At 44.4% G+C, this 21,494-nt stretch overlaps 1 long non-coding RNA gene across 2 annotated transcripts; it reads left to right on the top strand.

Annotated features, from left to right (window-relative positions):
- Window positions 1-332: 332 nt before the first annotated feature.
- Window positions 333-7,565, top strand: LOC123479225 (uncharacterized). 2 transcript variants are annotated; one of them, XR_006654769.2, is made up of 3 exons: window positions 333-470; window positions 1,662-1,790; window positions 6,149-7,565. It is a non-coding gene; the product is annotated as an uncharacterized lncRNA (long non-coding RNA). The 2 variants fall into 2 exon arrangements; XR_008426001.1 differs by having other exon boundaries at window positions 6,107-7,565.
- The last annotated feature ends 13,929 nt before the right edge of the window (window positions 7,566-21,494 follow it).

Genomic DNA, 21,494 nt, shown 5'->3' with positions numbered 1-21,494 from the left:
ACACCAGGGCTCCCATTAAGGTCCACCCAGGTGGGGTGCGCCTCTCCAGAACCTGGAGGTGGTCAACCAGTTACTGCCCTAATCTCAACTTGTCTCTCCACTTCGTAATCAGCAAAAATCTAGAATAAACCAGTCTCCCCTGACCCGCTAGAAGCCGTAGCACGGCTTCCAGGCGAGCAGTGGTGCGAAGGGAGGGGCAGGGCGGAGGCAGCTGGGACGCCGTGACCTGATTTCATTTGCCACGTTTCTCCTTTCTTGGTCGCGCCCACGTGACCACCTTCCCCTAAATAAAGTTGAACAGTTCTAGGCTGTGCTCAGTTGCTGAGGGAGACAGCACTAACAGTGAGCTTCCCTGGCTGCAGCAGTCCTCTGCTGGCACCCGACCCCCTCAACACACACACAGCCCCGCACCCTTGGATCTGAGGCATCATCCAGAGCGCAGCTCAGTTCCTAGTACACGAACCGCACAGGTAGGAAGCCCCACTCACCCTTTAGATGAAAAGCTGGGTGGGTGGGTGGTGGGGCTTTGGCACTGACAAACAGAGCTGGGCTGGGGGCAATGGGGAGTCAAGAGATAAAGAGCGAGCTCTAGGCGTGAAGAGACACTTGTAAGGACGGATGAGGTTTGTGCGTGTGGGTGCTGCTGAGCGCGCGAGGCTTTGGGGAGGCGGCATTGGACTCCAGATGAGAAAAGTGCAGTGTACTGGGACTCCAAAAGCCTGGGAATTTTCCCCAACCCAGCCTCAACCTTGCAATATAACCTTGAGCGAGGAGGCTTTCTTAACCTTTCTTAACCTCATTTTACCCATTTGCAAGAACCAGGCTCAGGCTCCCGCAGATTCCAGCTAGTAATGCAGCTGAAGGCGCGGAAGAGACAATGGCGGAAAGCGTGGCGCACCTGTGCGGAGGGCTGCTGACTTGAGCATCCGTGACAGAGCCCTCCTTGAGAATGGGGATGGGACAGGCATATGGGGGCGGAGCCGGGTGTCCACCTCTGGGGCACTCACCCCTTTGTCACCCGCGTTCGGATCCAGCTGCAGCTATGGACAGAGCTGGGGTCCTAGGGCCCTACCCTGGGCTGCTGGCTCCCTGCAGTTGGGCCAGCATCCAATCAGATTCCTGGGCCCTACGAGTGGCAGTGGGACACTAACTTGCTAGATAAGGGTCCCCAGAATGCCTAGGCTCCTCCCTAGCCACCCCTCCCCAAGGATACGTCTGTTCTGGGATTACTGGGAGAAAGGGAGGGGGAGGGGATGAGAGTGGGAACCGAAAGGGAGGGAAGGAGTGTCTGTGTGTGTGGTGGTGGGCGGTGATACTGTCCCTCCGGAATTCTCAGTCATCCAGCTGGTGCCAAGGACGCCAGCACGAAACCTCCAATCTCTTCACGGGGGCCCTCTACCCCAACACTGTTCTGGAGGTAACAGCTGAAACACCACGCCCCGCCTGGAAAAGGGGTGGACAAGCAGGAAGGTGACCCTCCAGGGGCCCAGGGGCAGTGATCCCCCAGCCCAAACCTGAGAGCGCTTTTGAGACACACAGGTTTCATCCCACATTGAGGGAGGAGTGGTGGAGGGAGGGAAAGGGCAGGGTTGCGAGTGGTGGGGTGGGGTGGAGCAGGCACACTACTGGCCTATGCAGAGGATGGACCCTATTCATTTCAGATCCGTATCTGGCATCTTCGTCTGACGACAGTAGCAGCTGCACCAACCATCTGAATGGCCCAGAAGATGGAAGCCTGAAGGAGAGAATAGCGCCCTGAGACTGTGTGTGCCTTCTGCATTGGACCTCAGGTATCCTGGGGAAGGGTGGAGCCAGGGAAAAGTATAATCCTCCAGTTCTTCCCTCCTGTTTGAATCCTACACTGCCCTACCCCCATTACCTTCAGGGAACTGTGACACAGTAGTTCTCCTATCTTCCTATCTTTTTTTTCTATTTTCTTATCTTGAAAGCAAATATTTTATTCTACCCCTACTAGCAATGTGTTTTCAACTGCCCTGACTTGGGAGAGGTAATAATTTTCCTCTCAGAGTGCCTACCACCTCCATTTCCCATCATACCTGAGGTGGAATTCGAAGAAGAAATAATAGTTCGGTGATGCATTCTGGGGGGCGGGGCAGATAGGTAACCATTATGGTGATTACCCCACATCAGATTAAAATGGAAACCAACGTATGCCAACCAACAACCCTGATTTTGGGTGGGGGGAGGGAATTAATCTGCTAAAGCAATACACCTACACTCTAGATTCGGGCAAGAGAATAGATTTACAGATAGTTGTGGAGGAATAAAGAGGTGACAATAATTTTCAGTGTGTGGTTTTCAAAGATGGTCCCTAAGCATGTGCAGACCTGCAGTGCAACCCTGGCTGTCCCATCTCCCTTCCTTTGTAGTGGCTTTAAGTGGAGACTAGCTCAGCGTCAGGCTACCGAAGTAAGAAATATGCTGGTGCCTGCCCCTCCCTAGAAGCACTGCCTCAGACAGCTGCAGTCCTAGAAAACTTGACTGGGGACTTAGCGCTTTAGTGCTCTGCTGCTTTACGGATAGCTGTGTTTTATGCTTTTATTTTAATACTATCTGCATTTGAAAACCTTTTAGATCCAGATTAATGAAAGACATTTTTATTACCACCCTATGCTAAAGTAACATTAAAATAGATACAACAATCACCGATGACTCTTACAAACATATATAAAAGAGAAAGTTTTAGGCCATGGGGTCTCGATTTCTCCTTTTTTTCCCTCTTGCACGTGTACTGAAGTAAAATCCATAAACTGTATGGGAGATAATTTTCCTTGGGGAGGGCTTATAGGGTAGAGAGGGAGGGCATGGGAAGAGGGAGTAAAGACCAGAACATATCCTTAGAGGCCGTGGTAAGTGATCCATTTGAGCTAGTTTTAGCAAGTTCTTTGAACTACAGATGCTGAATTTCAGGAATGAGAAAAAGAACAATCTAATAGACTTCAACACGTGACATGTACACTGATAGGACTCATTTTCACAAAGTTACCTGAGGCAGGGTACTAAGACCAGGAGGCCAGAGGCCTTCCCTGTATCTGTAGCTGAATCCCTCCCCTCTGTATCTTCTGCATGCATCATGCACACACACACACACAGACACACACTTTAGTTTGATGAATATTTGTTGGATTCACTTGAAATGAAGGAATAAGTGCCTGGAATTGGCATAGGACTGATTTTATCTGCAGCCTTCAATCACCCCACCCCCGCCTTCATTCCTTGTTTCTTGGAATTTCTCCTTAGAGCTTTAAACTTTGCTAAACAGAGGAAATGGGACAGGACATTGCATAGACATAATGAAATAACTGATTGTCTCATTTAAAGCTTCATTATGTGCCCTCTGTTACTCAAAACCAAATCTGTACTTATATTGAATGACTGGTATGGCCAATTGTGAAAGCCTCTTCTGATGTAAATCATCATTCACTCATATGATTTGACAGTGGCATGGAAGAGAGCAGGAACTCGGGATTTGTTTTCCTTCTGTGGGCCACTCCACTACATTAATGAGATTCCAGTTTTGGAGGGCTAAGGTGGGGGACTGGGCACAGAGCTGAATGGGGACAGTTTTGTTTTTGTCTGAGAAAAGCATGTTTTATTTGTAATGAGCTTATTATTATTTTACATGAAGATATTATAGATGGAGAAGAGATTGCCCTGTTGTAGAAACCACCATCCAAGAAGTTCGGCCCCTGCACATGACAATTGGTGACAGAAATTCTTTTGTGGGTTGTAGTCTCCTAGTGGAGCCAAAGTCAGTTGCCATGAGATGATCTCCATGGTCTATTGAACAGCAAAGGTGAGACTGGCTCTTGGCCACAAACTCGACTGCACAGTCAATAAGATCTGCTTCCATCAAACTGAGGCTGCTGTAAGGAATGGGGACAGTTTTTAAAGGTTATTTGCAAAGCAGTTTGCCAAAGCACACTACTTCCCTTGCTTGCCAAAGCAAGCTCAGCAGCAGTTCTCCGATCCAGACAAGTACTTCACGCTGAATCTTTAATCCATGACTTAACTGGCGTTGGAAACTTGGTATTTCATTCTCTGCTGCAGGCAGTATATCACTTTAAAAGTTCCAAACTGGTCTCCCATCTTCCTAGTTGGACTCTCAGCCTGTTAAACTGAAAAATAAGGGGAGAAGGTTTAACTGCTTTAAAGCCTCTGCCAGCTATGACAGTCTAGGATTCTATGATTTGATGAAACTCCAAATATGTATCTCCAACTACACAGGTCTCTTTAGTGAAGCCAGAAAACAGATCTGAAAGGTGGGGAGGATGGAGGAAGATGCTCTTTAAAGAATAATTTGGACCCTGGGTGAACCAAAGGGTCGTCCATTCCATTCCCAGTTCGGGCACATGCCTGGGTTGCAGGGCCAGGTCCCCAGCAGGAGGCGAGTGAGAGGCAACCACACATGGATGTTTCTCTCCCTCTCTTTCTCCCTTCCTTCCCCTCTGTTTAAAAATAAATAAAATCTTTTTTTAAAAAAAAGAATAATTTGGCCTCTGGGGGGGAAGAACATGCACAGGGCCTCAACACTGCCTTCGAGTATCTGAAAGCCAAGGGAAGAGAAATGTAAGCCTTCCCTTTTGCCTGCCTTGCTCTACCATGATACGTGGGTCACTTTTAAAAGCAGGAGCTACAAGGTAGGGGCTGTTGAAATGTAATAAAATGGAACTCCAGCTCCCCTCTCAAAAGCTGGATTTGCCTTGTCATTTTTGTGTTCAATTTTCTGTTTTATCCAAAGAGATTGACATAATGGTGTAGTCATTCAAATCTTTGGATGTGAGTAAAATATAACCCCCACGTACTCATCAAGGGACTATCAGAAGCTGCCTTTTTCAAATGGCACCCACCAAAAAGACTAAATTGCTCAAAATGGGGATGATTCTGAGCTCAATCTTGGAGTCACTGGTGGGAGGACCTCTCTGCAGCACTTCTGCGCTGTGTTGTGCATTTTGAGCAGTAGAACATAACGTGTGCTGCCTGTAACATGAACTTTGACCTTTGACTAGTTTCCATTTCCATAATTTTATACCACTATTTTCTTTTTCATGTGTGTACCCTTAAATCTGCTCTCCTGTCTTTTTATCAAGGTGCATCATATTTCTTGCCCCAAGCTTCTCTAAAATCCAGCATTTAAACTGTTCTGGAAATTAACATATTGCGGGAGCATATGTGCTTTGATTAGGGAAAAGTGCTAATTTAATTTACTTCATTTTAATAATAAAAGTATGCCAATTTATAGTAAACAGGAGTGTGTCAGAATTGGAAAGTGCTCAACAACACCGTTAATCAGCAATCAGGCAGTGAGTTCCCCATTACCGGGAGGGCTACGCTACAGACTTCCATTAAGAAACTCATTATGTGGGGAGGGTTGGGGTGGAGGGGGAAGGCAGACAACTGTACTTGGACAACAATAAAATAAAAATTAAAAAAAAATTCATTATGATTGTCGTATATATAATTATTCCCCAAACAAAAGCTATCACTCTGAATTCCCCAAACTGAGGTAGGGTCACAGAGCAGTATTGGGGTTAAGGATAGATGGTAATTCTGAAAATAACAGCATATAAGCATGTGGTTTGAAAAATATATTTTCTAAGCATATGTTATCTTCAGATTTGTTGTTGTTCTACATTAACTACATTGTCAGAGTTCTTGCATTGAAACCAGGCAGTCAAGGGAACTACTCTAGGATGGAGATTGAAAATAGTATTGTGCTGTCTATGCCACAGGTTACATGGGTTGGTGTGTATCCAAAATGACTATTTTCTCCTGGTTTCAAATAATGTAGTCCTTTAACTAGAGTTAAAACGCTTGCCAAATACCTGCCATTTTGGCCTGGGTTATTTTTCTAGATTCCCAATTTTCTACAATTTTAGAAAATGGTTAATTTCTCCTTAAAGATGTTAAGGAACATGCTTGTTGCTAAAGGACCTGAATACTAACATCAAAGAGAAAGGAGATAGGGTTCTGCTGTCTCTCTGAAAATATGAATGTACCCTACCCTACTCAATGAACTGCCTGAGTCTTGTGTATGCTACACTTACACTTGGGGTTGTAAAACTTGTTTAAAATTTAACTTCAGGAGCCCAGTATTAATGGAAAGTTGACTCCACTCTCTTCAAAGCCAGCTTCTGAGGCCACCTAGTGGAGATTGCTGCCATTTTCCTGAACAGAGAATCCAAGTCCACTCTCCAGCCGTCTTCAAGCCAGGAAGCTGGGAGAGGAGCGCTTTCATTGTTGCTTTTTCTTCCAATGAGATCACCCTTCAACTTAGCATTCATGCCTGCCTTCTGGACGTCTGAGGACTATGAGAATGTTGATAAGCTGAATGCAACCAGAAAGGCTGAAGCCACCCATCTGGAGGCTCCTCTGTCCTCCACAGTGGCCTTGATAATAGTGCTGATAATTATTTTCTCATTGGTAATGACCTCCTTTGTGACATACTGTTTCCACAAGTGGAGGCTGAAGGGTCGCAAGCTGCAGAGAGCCCAGGAAGAGTATCAAAGAGATCAGGAGAAAAATATATTTCATAGCTTTCCTGATCTTATTTCCTAAAAATGCAGTAAACTGACATGTGAAGTGTACCATCTGTGACAAAGCAACATAACATAATATGACAAGAAATAAAACAACATGAAATTACAAGAAAGAAAGAAATTGGACATGAAACAATACAAAGTGACATAACATGAAATAAAACCCTGGGCAACAAAATGACATGCTGCAGAACAACATGAAGAGAAAGGACCGAAGAATTGTGCAGTGAATTCCAAAAGCAAGAGCTCATGTTGTAGCTGATCTGTTAATCAAGCTGTTCATTGTTTGAAAGCTGTCTACAATCTTATTACAGGTTATAAGCAACTTGGTAGTAGGTTTCTTTTTGTTTGTTGTCGTTTTGTTGTAAAGTGAAAGCAAAGCTATCACACATTTTACATCTACATTTTATTTACTCTTAGTCTTTGATTTGGGGTGGGTGTGAGTAAATAGAAGTTCTGTGCTGCTTATTTACTTACCAAGGGTGGGTAGCTAAACACACAGACAGGAATGTTGTTTAGTATCAGGCTCATAATGTAGTAATACCTGTCACGAAGACGAGAAAAAGAAAGCCTATAATCTTGGCACACGTAGCTGATATTTTAAGCACTGACTATAGCAAAATAAGTAAATGTGCTGAATTGTAAGCAATGTGTTTTTTTTTTTTATTTAAAAGGAGAGGAAGAAAAGAAAACCAACTCCCAAACAACCGATTACCCCATCCCCCTGAAGTTTTTCTTAAGTAATGGCTTGCCTGAAGTTAATATTAATTACTGTTGTCCATGTTTGAAGCAGAATTAGTATGTGATAATAGTGCTGTATGTATACTTGTTTTGATAAGACAAAGTTGTCATTATAATGTGAATGAGGTCATTTTAAGGCATATGTGTTCAAGTAGTGTTGACAATTGAAATATGAAAATTTTCTGGATGTTGTAAATGAAATCTAAATAATATATAGATTTATTATAGAATGTATTGTGGAGCATACCAGTTATTGGATATGGAAGCAAATAAGCAAGCACTCATACTTTAAATATATGCATTATAAATAAAATGCTAGTATTTGGATGCTAACAAAGTAATTGTCTTTGGATAAAATTGGCGTCGTTCAGTAAGTACTTAAGGTAGAGAAGGGCTGGGGGTCCAGGTGGGTGGAAAGCAATTTCTGCACACCAGGGGATGTCTGAGGAAGGAAGATGGAGTGAAATTGAAGCTAAAAGATTTCAATAGGACAAACACATGGTTTTTAAAGTCTCAGAGGCAAAAACAGACATAAAAATACATTGTCTCTGTTTTCAAGGAACATAAATTGATACTGAAAATGGACACTTAGGACAAGAGCTAGGAACATTTACAAAGCACCTATAAGGGAATTCAAATGCATATAGTTAACCAAATTGCCTGTGGGCCTCACTAGCCAATGGATACATACACAGTCCATTAACAAGAAGAGCATGTAGTTCTCATTCCCACTCCCACTTGCTAACAGGGGGCCTCCAATATTTCTTCCAACTTTGCAGGGAGTCTCCAAAGTGTGGGGGTGAGGTGCAGGGAAGGGGGCAATGGTGTTTGCAATCAATGTTTCCGCTGTAGTCACAACACAGTGATCGCAGTGTTTTCTTTCTCACACCCTGGCTCCCATTTGGCAACATCTGCCTCCTGCAAAGCTGCTCTGAGGAGCCTCCCTGTTAACCCTTGAAGATGATGCCCACGATGTGGAAGCCAAGTGTGCACCACTGATGCTATTGCTCACTTACAAATCGCCATTCCCTGGAGTGCCAGAGTAGTGTGAGGCTCCATATGGAACTGAACAGAAGGACTTTTATCCAATTTCATGCCAGCCGTTGTCACCTGGATTCCAAAAGAGCATTGCTAGTTCCCACGTAAACAAAATGATCCTGCCCCACCCTGCAAAACATCCAAGGCTTGCACCTGTCCAAGGTTCACTCTTTCCCTTGAATCTGACTCCTCATCTCTCCTGAGACCCATGTCCCCCCTCCTTTTCTCCGTTACAAAACAAATTCCTCTCTCTCCTTCCAATATCAGTAAGTACAAAGTGGATAATGGAAGAAAGTAGGAGAGGTTGTAGCCATACTGTTTAAGCCCCTTCCCCTACCCCGCCAAACAAGCTGTTACGTAGTTAGTGATGCAAAAGGGCATGCGTAGTAAGAGAGTAATCAAAGACTTCTAAAGTTATAAGTCTTAACCTTAAGAGTTATAATATAAAGTTACAGGGATTTTATTCCCATAGAAGGATTTTGAATCATATTTTGAAGAAAAGGAAGAAAGTGATGAGAGGAGGAATGGAAAAAGGATTAGGATCCCTACCTGGATAATGATGATTTAAATATTTGAACCTCACCCTCCCTTTATCTGAGGCTTCTAAGGGACCTGAGGAGTTTGCTGTGGATGTGGCTTATCCACGGTGGCAAGTGAAGCTGAAAGATGGGCAAGCTGAGCTGAGGGTCAAGGGGGAGCCTCGGCCTTTAAGCCAAAGAAGGCATCGAAATGAATTGCCCGGGAGAGGGGGGAAAGACTTCATACAAAACAGCTTGGGAATTAGTGAGATCTGGGAAAAATGAGTCTGTGAAAAGTCAGTCCCAGGCCAGTCTTCAGGCCATGCGATGTCACCCTCAGCAGCTTTTTACATGCTTGCCAGATGTGCAAACAGCTGCAACAAATAGAACTAAAGTTTACTCACAAGAATGTCACCAGCAAAAGGACTCTTGTCATCCCCCCTCCAGAGACAGACATCAGATTCAAAAGAAGGTGTTTACTGAAAACTAAGTAGAGGGCAGGAAGAAAGGGGGTTTGATGATCCAGGGAGCACACACTAATGAAGACTATGGCTCCCCAAACTGCTGCCAGGGTCTGGTTTATTTAGGGCTGGTTCTTCACGCAGACATGGAGTAGATGTCTTTGCTTTCCAGGTTCCTGAGGCGAGCGGGTATCGACTCGCACAGCTGCAGAGCAGAGCTCCTTGCTTTTCAGGAATGCTTTGCTTTTGTGGGCAGGTATCACCCAGTGCATGCACGCACAGCGGAGCTCTTTGGGGAGTGCTTGAAATTTTAAACTTATCTGAGAGAGCCTTAAAAATAATTGAAGAGCCTATCCAACCGCTTAAAAGAAGCTCAGCCTAAGAATAACAGTGTTTTCTCTTTCATGTAACAATCCAATGCAGAAGTTCCAAGCCCGCTGGTGGCGGTAGGATGAGGGCTTGCTCATTGATGCATTCAGGGACTCGGGCTAATGGTGGAACTAATGCTGTCTTCAGCACATCATCTACAGATACGAGCTCAGACTGGCCAACATCTTCATTTCAGCCTTGTGAGAGCCAAGACTTCTTGTCTTGTACGACTTGTAAGCAGTGAACCCAGCTATACTCACCCAGACTTCTAACAATGAATTCTGAGCTAATAAATGAGTTTTGATTTAAACTCCCAAATTTGAGGAATTTGTTACACAGCTCTAGAAAATAGTACATTGGTTGAGCAGAAACCTTTGGCACCCATATCCCATCCCCATAGACCACCTCTGATTTTTAGCTGCAGCTGTAATGGACAGTTCCGACTCACTCCTAGCTGCTGGTGTCCTACCTCAAGAGCACACAACATCTTTCTGAAATCTACCCTGGTGCTTTTTCTGTTGCTGTGGAGCTTTCTCAAAAGAACCTGAAAGTGCAGGGAAAATTAGTGCTCCCCATGGGCAACCCTCAATCAGTGGAGAAAGGGAAATGGGATTAGCTATATCAAAGAGCCTCTGAAAATTATTTTGGTAGACAGTTCTGGGAGGCATTCCGTATGCTTCTCAGAAATCCTAGTGCGACCAGACTTCTGTGGTCTAGAGCAATGACCTCAACAATGCATCTTTATACTAAATTTCCTCTTTCAATGTCTCTCTCTGCTCCCTCACTCATGATTCCTGGGATCATCTCCTAAATAAATTGCTGTTTCTAAGTACTTGTCTCAGGCTCTATTTCCAAGAGAACATATAGAAGCCAGTGATGTTGTAAATTAAGATGTGAAATGCTACAACAAACAGTAGGTATGATGGTGCAAGTAAAGGTAATAATTTCAGCTTGGATATAGTGAATTGAAGGATCCTGTAAGATAGTAATTCACTGATTCATTCAGAAGTATTTAGTGATCATCTATGATGTGATATAGAAAAGCGAAACAGTGAACACAGCAAACTAATTTTAATTCTTCTGATGCTAACAGCTTGACAGGGAAGGCAGACCATGAAAGAGCTCTTTGAATGTTGGAAGAGCAAGTGCAGAGTGCTTAGAAGCTTATACTAGGCGGACTTAACCTAGCTATGTGTACTCTTGGAGGGCTTACTAGAGAAAGCAACTTTTCAAGTAAGATTTTGTTACAGAATGGACCTGTGGGGCGAGGGGGGGGCAAAATACTGTTACTGAATGGACCCCCCTCTTCTCCCGGGGTTCCCCTGTACTAGGTTTGCCTTGCCCACCACCAGGGAATAACATCTCTCAATGACAGAGATTGGTGAAAAGGAAAGGAATTATTTATTCAAAAAGTTATACAGACTTAGAGTAATGACTTAATGTCTCCATTAAGATCCCAAAGTCCCTTAAAACACCCACAAACACACACAGTCCTTCCTTTCCCCCTTTGCTCAGTCTGGGGTACCATATCTCAGGAAAAGAAATAGAAGTCCATGGCTCTGGTAGCCCCTGGTTCTTCCCAGCAATCCATGCTCAGCTGGCAGGCCTCCCTCGGTTCCCAGCACCATCAGCTGTGTTGCCGCAGCACCTCCAGTTCTTAATCCAAACCCACATGGCACCTTCTCATGGCCCTCCAGCAAGACTTCTCTCACCCCTTTCCTTCCTGCAGCGTCTCTCCTGCATTCTCCGAAACTGCTAAGAGAGAGCTCTGCATCCCTGCTACATCTTACTGTCCAGCTTCCTAAGCTGCATGGCAAAGGGAGCCCCAAAGCTGCATGGTCCCTTTCTTACTCCAAGCTCTCACATAGGTGCTGTAACTAGAGGGAGCTGCCTCCCAGTTGCATCCTGTGTGGAAGTCACTCCCATCTCCCTGGCTCAAAGCAGGGCCACAGCCATTGAACATATCCATGAAACCCATTAAAAGTTATAGATATGTTAAATGACCATGCCTGAGGCTATCTGCAAAACTGTTGCTATGGAGAACAACTCTCAGTGTCCCTGCTCCCTGTGTCCCATCCCCCAGCTCAGACTTGTGGGGGCAGGAGGACATTTTTTATATATATATATCTCCTGGACACCCTGAGTTCTGGACCCCATTACAAATCCCTATTTGGAAGCCCCCCTGGCTGCACCCTGTTAGAATCTGAGGGATGAGAACGTATTATTAGGAGACACTCAGGGAGAGAAGTGAGGGAGGCAGACAGACAAGGAGAGGTCCAGGCAGAGAGAAGTGTATGCAAAGGTCCTTAGGTAAGAAATAACTTAAAACATTTGCTTATAGCTGTAGTTTAGACCAAAAGAGTATAGTACAAAGTGAAGTTCAAGAGGTAGCTAAGGACCTGACCTTGCCAGGCTTTGTAAGCTATGGAGGGGGTTTCCATTTTTATTCTAATAATAGGATACACACAACTGGAAGCCACAGGGGTATTTTAAGCAGGAGAGTGCCATCAAATTTGCATTTTAAAAGCATCACTGTAGCTGCTTTGTGGAGATGAATTGGCGAGGTGGGTAGCCTGAAGGCAGGAAAACTAGCTAAGAGGCTAAATTCTAGGTAAAGGATGTAGCTTAAATTAGTGTGTTTCAGTGGCATCGGAGAGAAAGTAAACAGGCTTGAGAGATATTCAGGATGTATAATTAATATGACTTGGTGACTGACTACATGTGAGAGTGGGTTTACAGGGGAAGCATTAAGGATGACTGCCAAGCATATGCCTAATCATCTGGAGAAATGGTGGTGCCATTTCTATACAGAATGAATAATGAAATCGCATCAGTGTAGATGTATGTAATCCTTCAATATTCCCCTCCCTTCCCATTGCTCCAAATTTGCTGTTCCTGGATCTGATTCCCTTAGAAACCTGTGCTCCACAGAGTAACTGACTAGAGCTAATGTGATAAGCTAAGTCATATATTAATTAAGGCTAATAAGTTAATATGCCATCTCTCTACGACTGAGCTTGGCATTTTGCCAGGGTCTTTGGAAGACGGTGTCTCTATTCAAAGAGGCACTGTGGAAAATCAAAGACGCTGGAGAGGTTTGTAGACAGGAAGGTTTTCTTGTGAGGGAGACACTCCACCATTTCTCTGGTAAGTAGGGCCAACACCCAAAAGACTCAAGGCTCACATATTGCCCCAAACCTCCTATTCAATATGTCTCTAATTTTGCCCGTGTCAGGAAGATTGGGGCTAACTGCAAGGTCCACATCACTGGGATCCAAATTTTATCCCAGCCAAGCTGACCTGTATCAGCTAGTGAGAGCTAATTGTTAAATTTTCAGGAGTTTTGTGACTAGTTGATAGATTGCATTTGGCCATAATGGGAGAATTCACTTCATGGAAATTGTAAAATGCTACAAATTAGGGCTTTCCCCCCCAACCTTGAAGAATTTTGCACCTTGTTGCGAAATGTTTACCATCCTACTGCAGACCAACCATGTGGTTTCATTTGTTTTTGTGGCTATAAATATCAAGTACATTCTGAAAACTCCCAAAGTGGTATCTCCACACCAGACCTTTGTTCTCAGTGCCAGATTCATTTAACCAAATGCCTATTTAACATTTGACATTTCCACTTGGATCCCGAATAGGCATCCTAAACTTAACACGACCAAAAATAAGTTCCTCATCTATGAACCCCACAACCTCCTCACCACAAACCTTCTTCTGCTGCCTTGTTCATTTCTTCAAACCGCAAATTCTTCCTGTTGCTCATGCCCAAAACAAGCTTCTTATCATTGAACAGTCTCTATCACATCCCACATCCAATCCGTCATCAAATTCTGTTTTCTTTATTTTCAAAACACGTTCAGATTCTGACCACTTATTTCCATCCCTTCTGCTACCTCCCTACTCTGTGCCCCCACCATCTCTTACCTGCATTGTTGCAGGAGCCCCCTGACTCTGCCTTCCCTGCTCCCTTCTTTGCCTTCCTTGCCTCCTTTAGGTCTTTTCTTTAACATTGCCTATGGGTAAGGTAACTAACTAACTGCTGTGGTCTGAATGTTGAAATTCATAATGTTAAAATTCATATGTTGAAATCCTAACACTGAAAGCTAGTAGGTGGGGCTTAGGAGAGGTGGTTAGGCATGAGGGTGGAACCCTAATGAATGGGGTTAGTGCTGTTGTAAAAGAGATCCCACGGAGTTACCTAGGCCCTTCCACCATGTGAGGACACAGTGAGAAAGTACTGGCTATGGACCAGGAAAAGGGTCTTCACCAAAATACAATCATGTTACAGAACAGACCAGGGGTGGGGCGGAAAAATGCTATTACCTAATGGACCTCTCTTCTCCCGGGGTCCTTCCTGTACTAGGTTTGCCTTGCCCACCACCAGGGAATAACATCTCTCAATGACTGAGATTGGTGAAAAGGAAAGGAATGATTCAAAAAGTTATACAGACTTAGAGTAATGGCGTAATGTCTTCATTAAGATCCCAAAGTCCCTTGAAACACCCATAAATACACACAGTCCTTCCTTCCCTCCTTTGCCCAGTCTGGGGTACCATATCTCAGGAAAAGAAATAGAAGTCCGTGGCTCTGGTAGCCCCTGGTTCTTCCCAGCAATCCATGCTCAGCTGGCAGGCCTCCCTCGGTTCCCAGCACCATCAGCTGTGTTGCCCCAGCATCTCCAGTTCTTTTTTTTTTTTTTTTTAAGGATTTTATTTATTTATTTTAGACAGAGGGGAAGGGAGGGAGAAAGAGAGGGAGAGACACATCAGTGTGTGATTGCCTCTTGCACGCCCCCCACTGGGGACCTGACCTGGCCCGCAACCCAGGCACATGCCCTCACCGGGAATTGAACCCATGACCCTTTGGTTTGCAGGCCAGTGCTCAACCCACTGAGCCACACCAGCCAGGGCGCATCTCCAGTTCTTAATCCAAACCCACATGGCACCTTCTCATGGCCCTCCAGCAAGACTTCTCTCACCCCTTTCCTTCCTGCAGCGTCTCTCCTGCATTCTCCGAAACTGCTAAGAGAGAGCTCTGCATCCCTGCTACATCTTACTGTCCAGCTTCCTAAGCTGCGTGGCAAAGGGAGCCCCAAAGCTGCATGGTCCCTTCTTACTCCAAGCTCTCACATAGGTGCTGTAACCAGGGGGAGTTTGCCTCCCAGTTGCATCCTGTGTGGAAGTCACTCCCATCTCCCTGGCTGAAAGCAGGGCCACAGCCACTTAACATATCCATGAAACCAGTTCAAAGTTATAGATATGTTAAATGACCATGCTTGAGGCTATCTGCAAAACTGTTGCTATGGAGAACAACTCTCAGTGTCCCTGCTCCCTGTGTCCCATCCCCCACCTCAGACTTGTGGGGGTGATGACATCCCATATATATCTCCTGGACACCCTGAGTTCTGGACCCCATTACAAATCCCTCTTTGGGGGCCCCTGGCTACACCCTGTTACAATCATCCTTTTCTTTCTGTTTTGCCACTTATCACCATCTGATGCACTTTGTATATTACTTAATTTTGAGTATTATTTGTCTCCTAGACTCGAATATAAGCTCCATGAGAGCAGGGAATTTTCCCTGTGTTGTTCACTGTTGAATTATCAGGGCCTAGAACACTGTTTGAAACAGAGTGGGTACTCAGTAAGTATATGAATGAATGAATGAATGAATGAATGAATGAGTGCATTCTCTAATACCACTTACTATACTGTGTTACCATTTATCTGTTCACAATAAGTACACAGTAGGCACTCAATAAATGTTTGTTGAATGAATGAATGGCAAACGCCTTTCATAAACCATAAAGCACTCAGTGCTTTATCATTAGGAAATGGCCACCGTATTCCCCTCTGGGTCACAAGAATGAGGCCGCTTGCTGCTCTTCCAAAGAACTGCTTCCACCCTTTATACAAGAGGTAACACTTTATTCTTATCCCCTCACCTCCACCTCTGGTCACCCCAAAATCCGTTAAAGCCTCTGATACAACTGGCACTTAGAACCCAGTTTCCAGACTCTGTTGTCAACCACATGGAAGCTCAGCCTGCATCCCCACCCACTTCCAAGTGGCTGCCTGAAGCTAGGTGCCTCTACTTTCACCTGCACGCCCATCCCCGTGGTTGACCCGATACCTAAAGCACTTTACACTTCCCAAAGCAGTTTGTGCACATTTTTCACTTGATCTCCACACCAACCCTGCCGGTATCAACATCTCCATTTTGTAGGTAAAGAACCAGAGGCCCATAGAGGTAAGTGATTAGTGCACGATTATGTACCTAATAAGTGAGAGCTCGCGGCTGGGATTCAGATTCTCAGAACCCAAGCCTTTTTATCCTATTGTAAAGGCACTGATACACAATCCATCTAGAAAATAAATAAACATGAATAAATAATTACACTGCATGTAGAACCGTAAATTAGCAAAGAGAATGCATATTCTTTGCAATAATGAGCAAGGGCAGCACCCAAAGGGAGTTTTTCACTCAGTTCCTATACCATTAATTGTATGTACCATTCACTTGGCATAGAGCTCATACTATGCAAGGAACATAATAATCACACGAAGCCTTAAAACCATTACTAAGTATTTTCCAGAGTGAGACACCCCACTGCCTGGAGGCTAGGGAATTAGTGACTTGTACTGGGGACTGGGGGAGACAAGGGATGGAGAGCAATCACCAGTAACATCCCTTCATTCTCATTTAAGCTGCTGGAAACCAAGGAGAGGGTTTGGCTGGAAAGCTATTTCTTTATCCATTAATTTATTAAGTCTGCCATTCATTGAATAATCCTGCAAGTTGTGTATTCATTGAGAACTTTGTAGCACCAAAGTCTGCTGATGGCGGTTGCAGCCAAATAATCATCTCTAGGGGAACTTACAGGCTAATAAGGGAGAGAAGATTATATGTACATGCATAGTAATGAGTGAAAGTTGAAAGAGTTAAGTGTTATGGGAAAGGTGCAAAGAAGGAGGTAGGGGATTCCAAAGCATAAGAGAACACCTCCAAAATTGGGGAATAAATAGTATCCTTAGAGAAATGGGGCCAGTGGCTGGGCCTCGAAAAATGAGTAATATATGGGCTTGAGATTGTTAGAGAATGGGAGGGGGAAGGTAGGTGGTGCTGAATTCTGAGAACACCATGGGGGAAATGGTGAAGCATGTCCTGAAAACAATGAGTTTTGCAGTGTGGCTGAACTGCAAGGTGCAACAGAGGAAATGTGGGCCCCAGGGCTGCAGAGGCGAGTGAAGGCTAGCTGCTGAATCCCACTGTGGGCACCCAAAACACCACAGGCACACAGGATGGATGGAGAAGAAATAGGACTTCCTAGTAAGGCTCAACCAAGCTTCATTGAGCCTCCTCATGATAGCCTCCCCATGGTGCCTTCCGGGAATAAAACAGCCCAAATGAGTCTCTGTCCACATTCACTTCCAGCTTATTTTTATGCAAGACACATTCAGTGTTTAGGGAAAGACTTCACCATAGCAACAGGCTAGGGCCACGGCCAGGTCCAGTGCTTCTCTTTGGCTAGATCAAAGGCAAGGCTCTCTGCCGGATGGCTACGACATGAGCTTGCGTCTCATTCCCATTTTAGCACCCAGGGCCTCATCAGCCAGAGGCCCAGTTGACTTTTTTGTTCAATGTGGCATCTGGGAACTTTAGATTATCTTCAAATGAAGAATTTGCCTGGGCCCCTCTAACTGGCAAGGCCATTTTACCTCAATAGCCTTATATTCTGAACATGTCTCTTTGTTTGGAAGGTCTAAGCTGGAAAGAATTATGTAGAAGGCTCAATTATCTCAAGGACTCACCTTCATCATCCTTCATCTCACCTCCCTCTTTCCCTTTAGGGATAATGTAGCATGCCACAGTGGGGCTCTAATGAAGCCACTTCCACATGTCCACAAATTTTTCATAGCATCTACTTCATTGTACTGCAATTTATCTCCATTAGAATTTAGTCTACGAAGCCTCTGTTTCCTCTTTCTTTGACATTTTCATTAATTCGTTAGCCAATGCTGGCATAGAGTGTTGGTTGGATGGGTGGATGGATGGATGGATGGATGCAGTAGCACAACATTGCAGAGGGGTGTCAAACATTAGATGAGGTTGGCCTAGAACCCCGCCACACAACATGGTAGCCACTAATGCATGTGACTATTGAGCACTTGAAAGGAGGTTTGTCTGAATTGAGATGTGTAGCAAATGTAAAATACACACCAGATGTTTTTCTTTAAATATTTATTTATTTATTTTTAGACAGATGGGAAGGGAGGGAGAAATAGAGGGAGAGAAACATCAATGTGTGGTTGCCTCCTGCGCTCCCCCAACCAGGGACCTGGCCGGCAACCCGGACATGTGCCCTTACTGGGAATTGAACCGGCGACCCTTTGGTTCACAGGCCAGCACTCAATCCACTGAGCCACACCAGCCAGGGCCAGATTTTGAATGTTTGGCATAAAAACATGTAAAATATTTCATCAGTAATAATATTTGTATTGATCATGAGTTTAAATAATAATATTTTGGGTGTACTGGGTTAGATAAAAATATTCCTAAAATTAAGTCCACCTGTTTAATTTTTTTTTAATGTCACTACCAGAAAATTTGAAACTACATATGCGACTAGCATTATTTTTGTACTGAATGGCACTGCTATAGAGATTTTTGACAAACTCCATGTTGAAACCGGGAACTTTGCAAACTCATGAGGTTGTGTGTTTGCGCGGTGGGTACAGGTAGTTCCTTGTGATTAACACAGAAGAGGGTTCTTTATACTCACTGCTCCTGGGGACGGGTGACAGCAGCGTGAAATAAGCACTATGGATTTTACGCAACCTCATCTTTCTCATTTCTTCTTTCTCTCACCCCCATTTCCCCAGAGCTGCTAGCAATAAGCCAGATCAAATTGTTGGAATGTTTTACCTCCTTTCTTAACTCCTGCCCATACTTTCCCTGACGCTGACAACAATGAACAGATAAATGGTCCAAAGGTGAGCCACAGGTTGGAAGAAGAAAGTCCAGCCACAAGCACCCTGGATCACCCACACCCAGCAGAAACCCCACTTTGGAAAAATTTCTCCTTTTCTGATAAGTGATTTTACGCATGTAGCCAGCTCTCCTGGCAGATTCCCATGCTGGGCTATCCCAGGAAGGAAATGGAAAAGTAGAAGACATACCACCAGCCCTTTAAGAGATTATAATCAAGTTAGGAAACAAAAATAACCAAATCATGTGTGTGAAAGTTAAACAAGAACATAGAACATTCATCCAAGAAATGTTGGGCAGAGTGTAATTAAGGGCCAAACAAATGACCCAGAAAAAAAACTAGTACTCTCAGTGTCCAAATCAAAGTTAGCCCCAGATATTGAGACAGGCAGAGAAAGATTCCTTGAGGCGGTAGTGCTTGAGCTGGACCTTGAAGAATACGGTGAGGTTATAAAATTTTAGATTTCCAGAGCTTGAACGGCCCTTAGAGACAGTGTACTCCTCATTGAACAAAAAACAAAACTGAGGCTCAGAGAAAGAATGATCTCATAGTAACTCAGGAAAAAGTTGGTATTAGAACCGAGATTTTCTAGCCCCCTGTCCACTACTCTCAGTATTCTCTTCTCCAGGTGCTGAGAAGGGAAGGATGGTGTTCTAGGCATAAAAAAGGCCACGAACCCCAAATTCCTTACCCATCCTCCAACATGCACAAAAATACATATCCAAGCACACACAGATATACTTACACCCACACATACCTGCAAACCTGACGAGACCTCCTTTTCTTTTTCTTTCACTACCATGTTAATTCAGTGAGAGAAACAGATAAAACTGAACTCAAATTCCAGGTCAAACAACATCATCTTTTTTATTCAGTTACAAATGGGCAGTGCGTTCATGAATGGCCTCTCCGACGTAACCTGCCATCTCAAAAGCATTCGGATTGAGAAGCTCTCCTTCTGCTCCTTTTTGTCCCATCGACACAAGGTATACAGACTCCATCTGAATTGCTGTCACTGCCTGGCTGCTACCCCAACTCTGGCCTTTGGTGCGGAGGTCCATGATATTGTTGCCCTCGGTGTCCAGGCTGTCCGGGATCAGCAAGCATTTAGTCCCCCCAAGGGTGATTCCCCGAAGAAACGACTTCTTTCTCCACTCTCCCTCACCAGCAAGATCTGAATTTCTTCCTGGGCCAACCAGAACAAGCTGCCTGCAGGATAAGACGCTAACAATCAGGGTGGAGAATTGGTGATAACTGCCACAGCACAGCACATCCTACTCTTCAGGAAGATGGTGATACAGGCTTGGCAGACCTCTCAGATAATGTCCTTTAAGCACTGCATGACTCAAGTAAGCTGTCTCTTAACGATGCATAAAGTGCCTCTGGCAAGTTGGTCTTCAAAAGATGTTTGTTGGCAGTTACCTCAAGATGACTGATAAGCAGGGACTGAAACCAGCAAAGAATACAGTCTGTTACTGCAGACCTCTGGTGGAGAGAGGTCTTAATGACTTGTATGAAGTTATGCTCCAGCTGCCCCCTGCTGTGATTTATCTAGCTACCTCTGGAGCAGGAGTGAGGTCACAAAGACTTTTTAAATGGTCATCCTCCACCAGATCATGGGTGACCTTTGGCAGTAGCTTCCTGAGGCTGTGTCTCTAGCTAATGAGATGGCGGGGTTGGGGGGGATATACCTACTTACTTTTCTAGGATACCATGGGATGAACTCCAACCCCTAATAGTGGAAAAGCCCTCGAAGTAGAACATAAGTGGGCAATAAATGAATAAATGAGTTGGAAGTGTGGATATACAGAAGGACAAGTGAGATTTGCTGCAGCAACTAGTATCTCAAATGTTCGCTAATCCTGCTGAGACCAGAGCTCTAGGTGCAAAGTCAAAAAACCCACAGGCTCACCGTTTACAACTTCTTTTGGGATGACCAAAATAGCCTCTAAATTGTTTCCCTGCCTCTCATGGGGTGTCAAACTCATTTTCACCCGGGGCCACATCAGCCTGGCGGTTGCCCTCAAAGCGCTGAATGTAACTTGAGGACTGTGTACATGTAACTGCTCCTGAACAGTTAAGTGATAGCTAGCTCGGCGCTGCCGCCGGGTACAAACAAGGTGCAGGGCCGGATTCGGCCTGTGGGCCTTGTGTTTGCCCCCTGTGCTAGATTCTTTCCCTCTAGTTTATCTTCTGCCCCACACCAGCTGTGAACCTCGAGTCATTCATCGTCATCTAGTCCATCAGCAAGTATTTATCAAGCATTCACTATGTGCCAAAGACTATTCTAAGCACTGGGTTACAGTACTGAAAAGAAAAACTCTTGGAGCTGACATCATAATGGAAGGAGACAAATAAATAATAAATAGAAAATAGTATCCCTTTCACTGAAAGTATTTTATGAGTCTAATATTTTCTTCTTCCAGATTTTCCCAGGCCCTCCAATCTGTAGGTCCAATCTGACTTCTGACTCTTCTGCAGCCTCCAGCAAATCATTGCCCGTGCCTTAATTTCCTCTAAAATGACACCAACTTGCCTTAAAGAGGGAATGTTAGAAGGAATGGCTGAAGTTAATGGTGGAGAAAATCTAGGATAGCTTTGAAAATCTACTTATTCAACAAATATTTATTGAGTACTTACTGTGTGCCAGATGTATTGTGGACTTTGGAGATCAAGCAATCAACCAAAGTCCCTGCCCTCATGAAGCTGACAACCTAGAGGCGGAGACAAATAACAAATGGCAAAAACATTTATAGTACATCAAGTGGTGTCAATAAGTATGAAGAAAAAGGGTTAGGAGGGTAGAGAA

This window comes from Desmodus rotundus, chromosome X, assembly GCF_022682495.2.
Source record: "Desmodus rotundus isolate HL8 chromosome X, HLdesRot8A.1, whole genome shotgun sequence".
NCBI lineage: Eukaryota > Metazoa > Chordata > Mammalia > Chiroptera > Phyllostomidae > Desmodus > Desmodus rotundus.
This window is presented reverse-complemented; position numbering and strand designations above follow the sequence as displayed.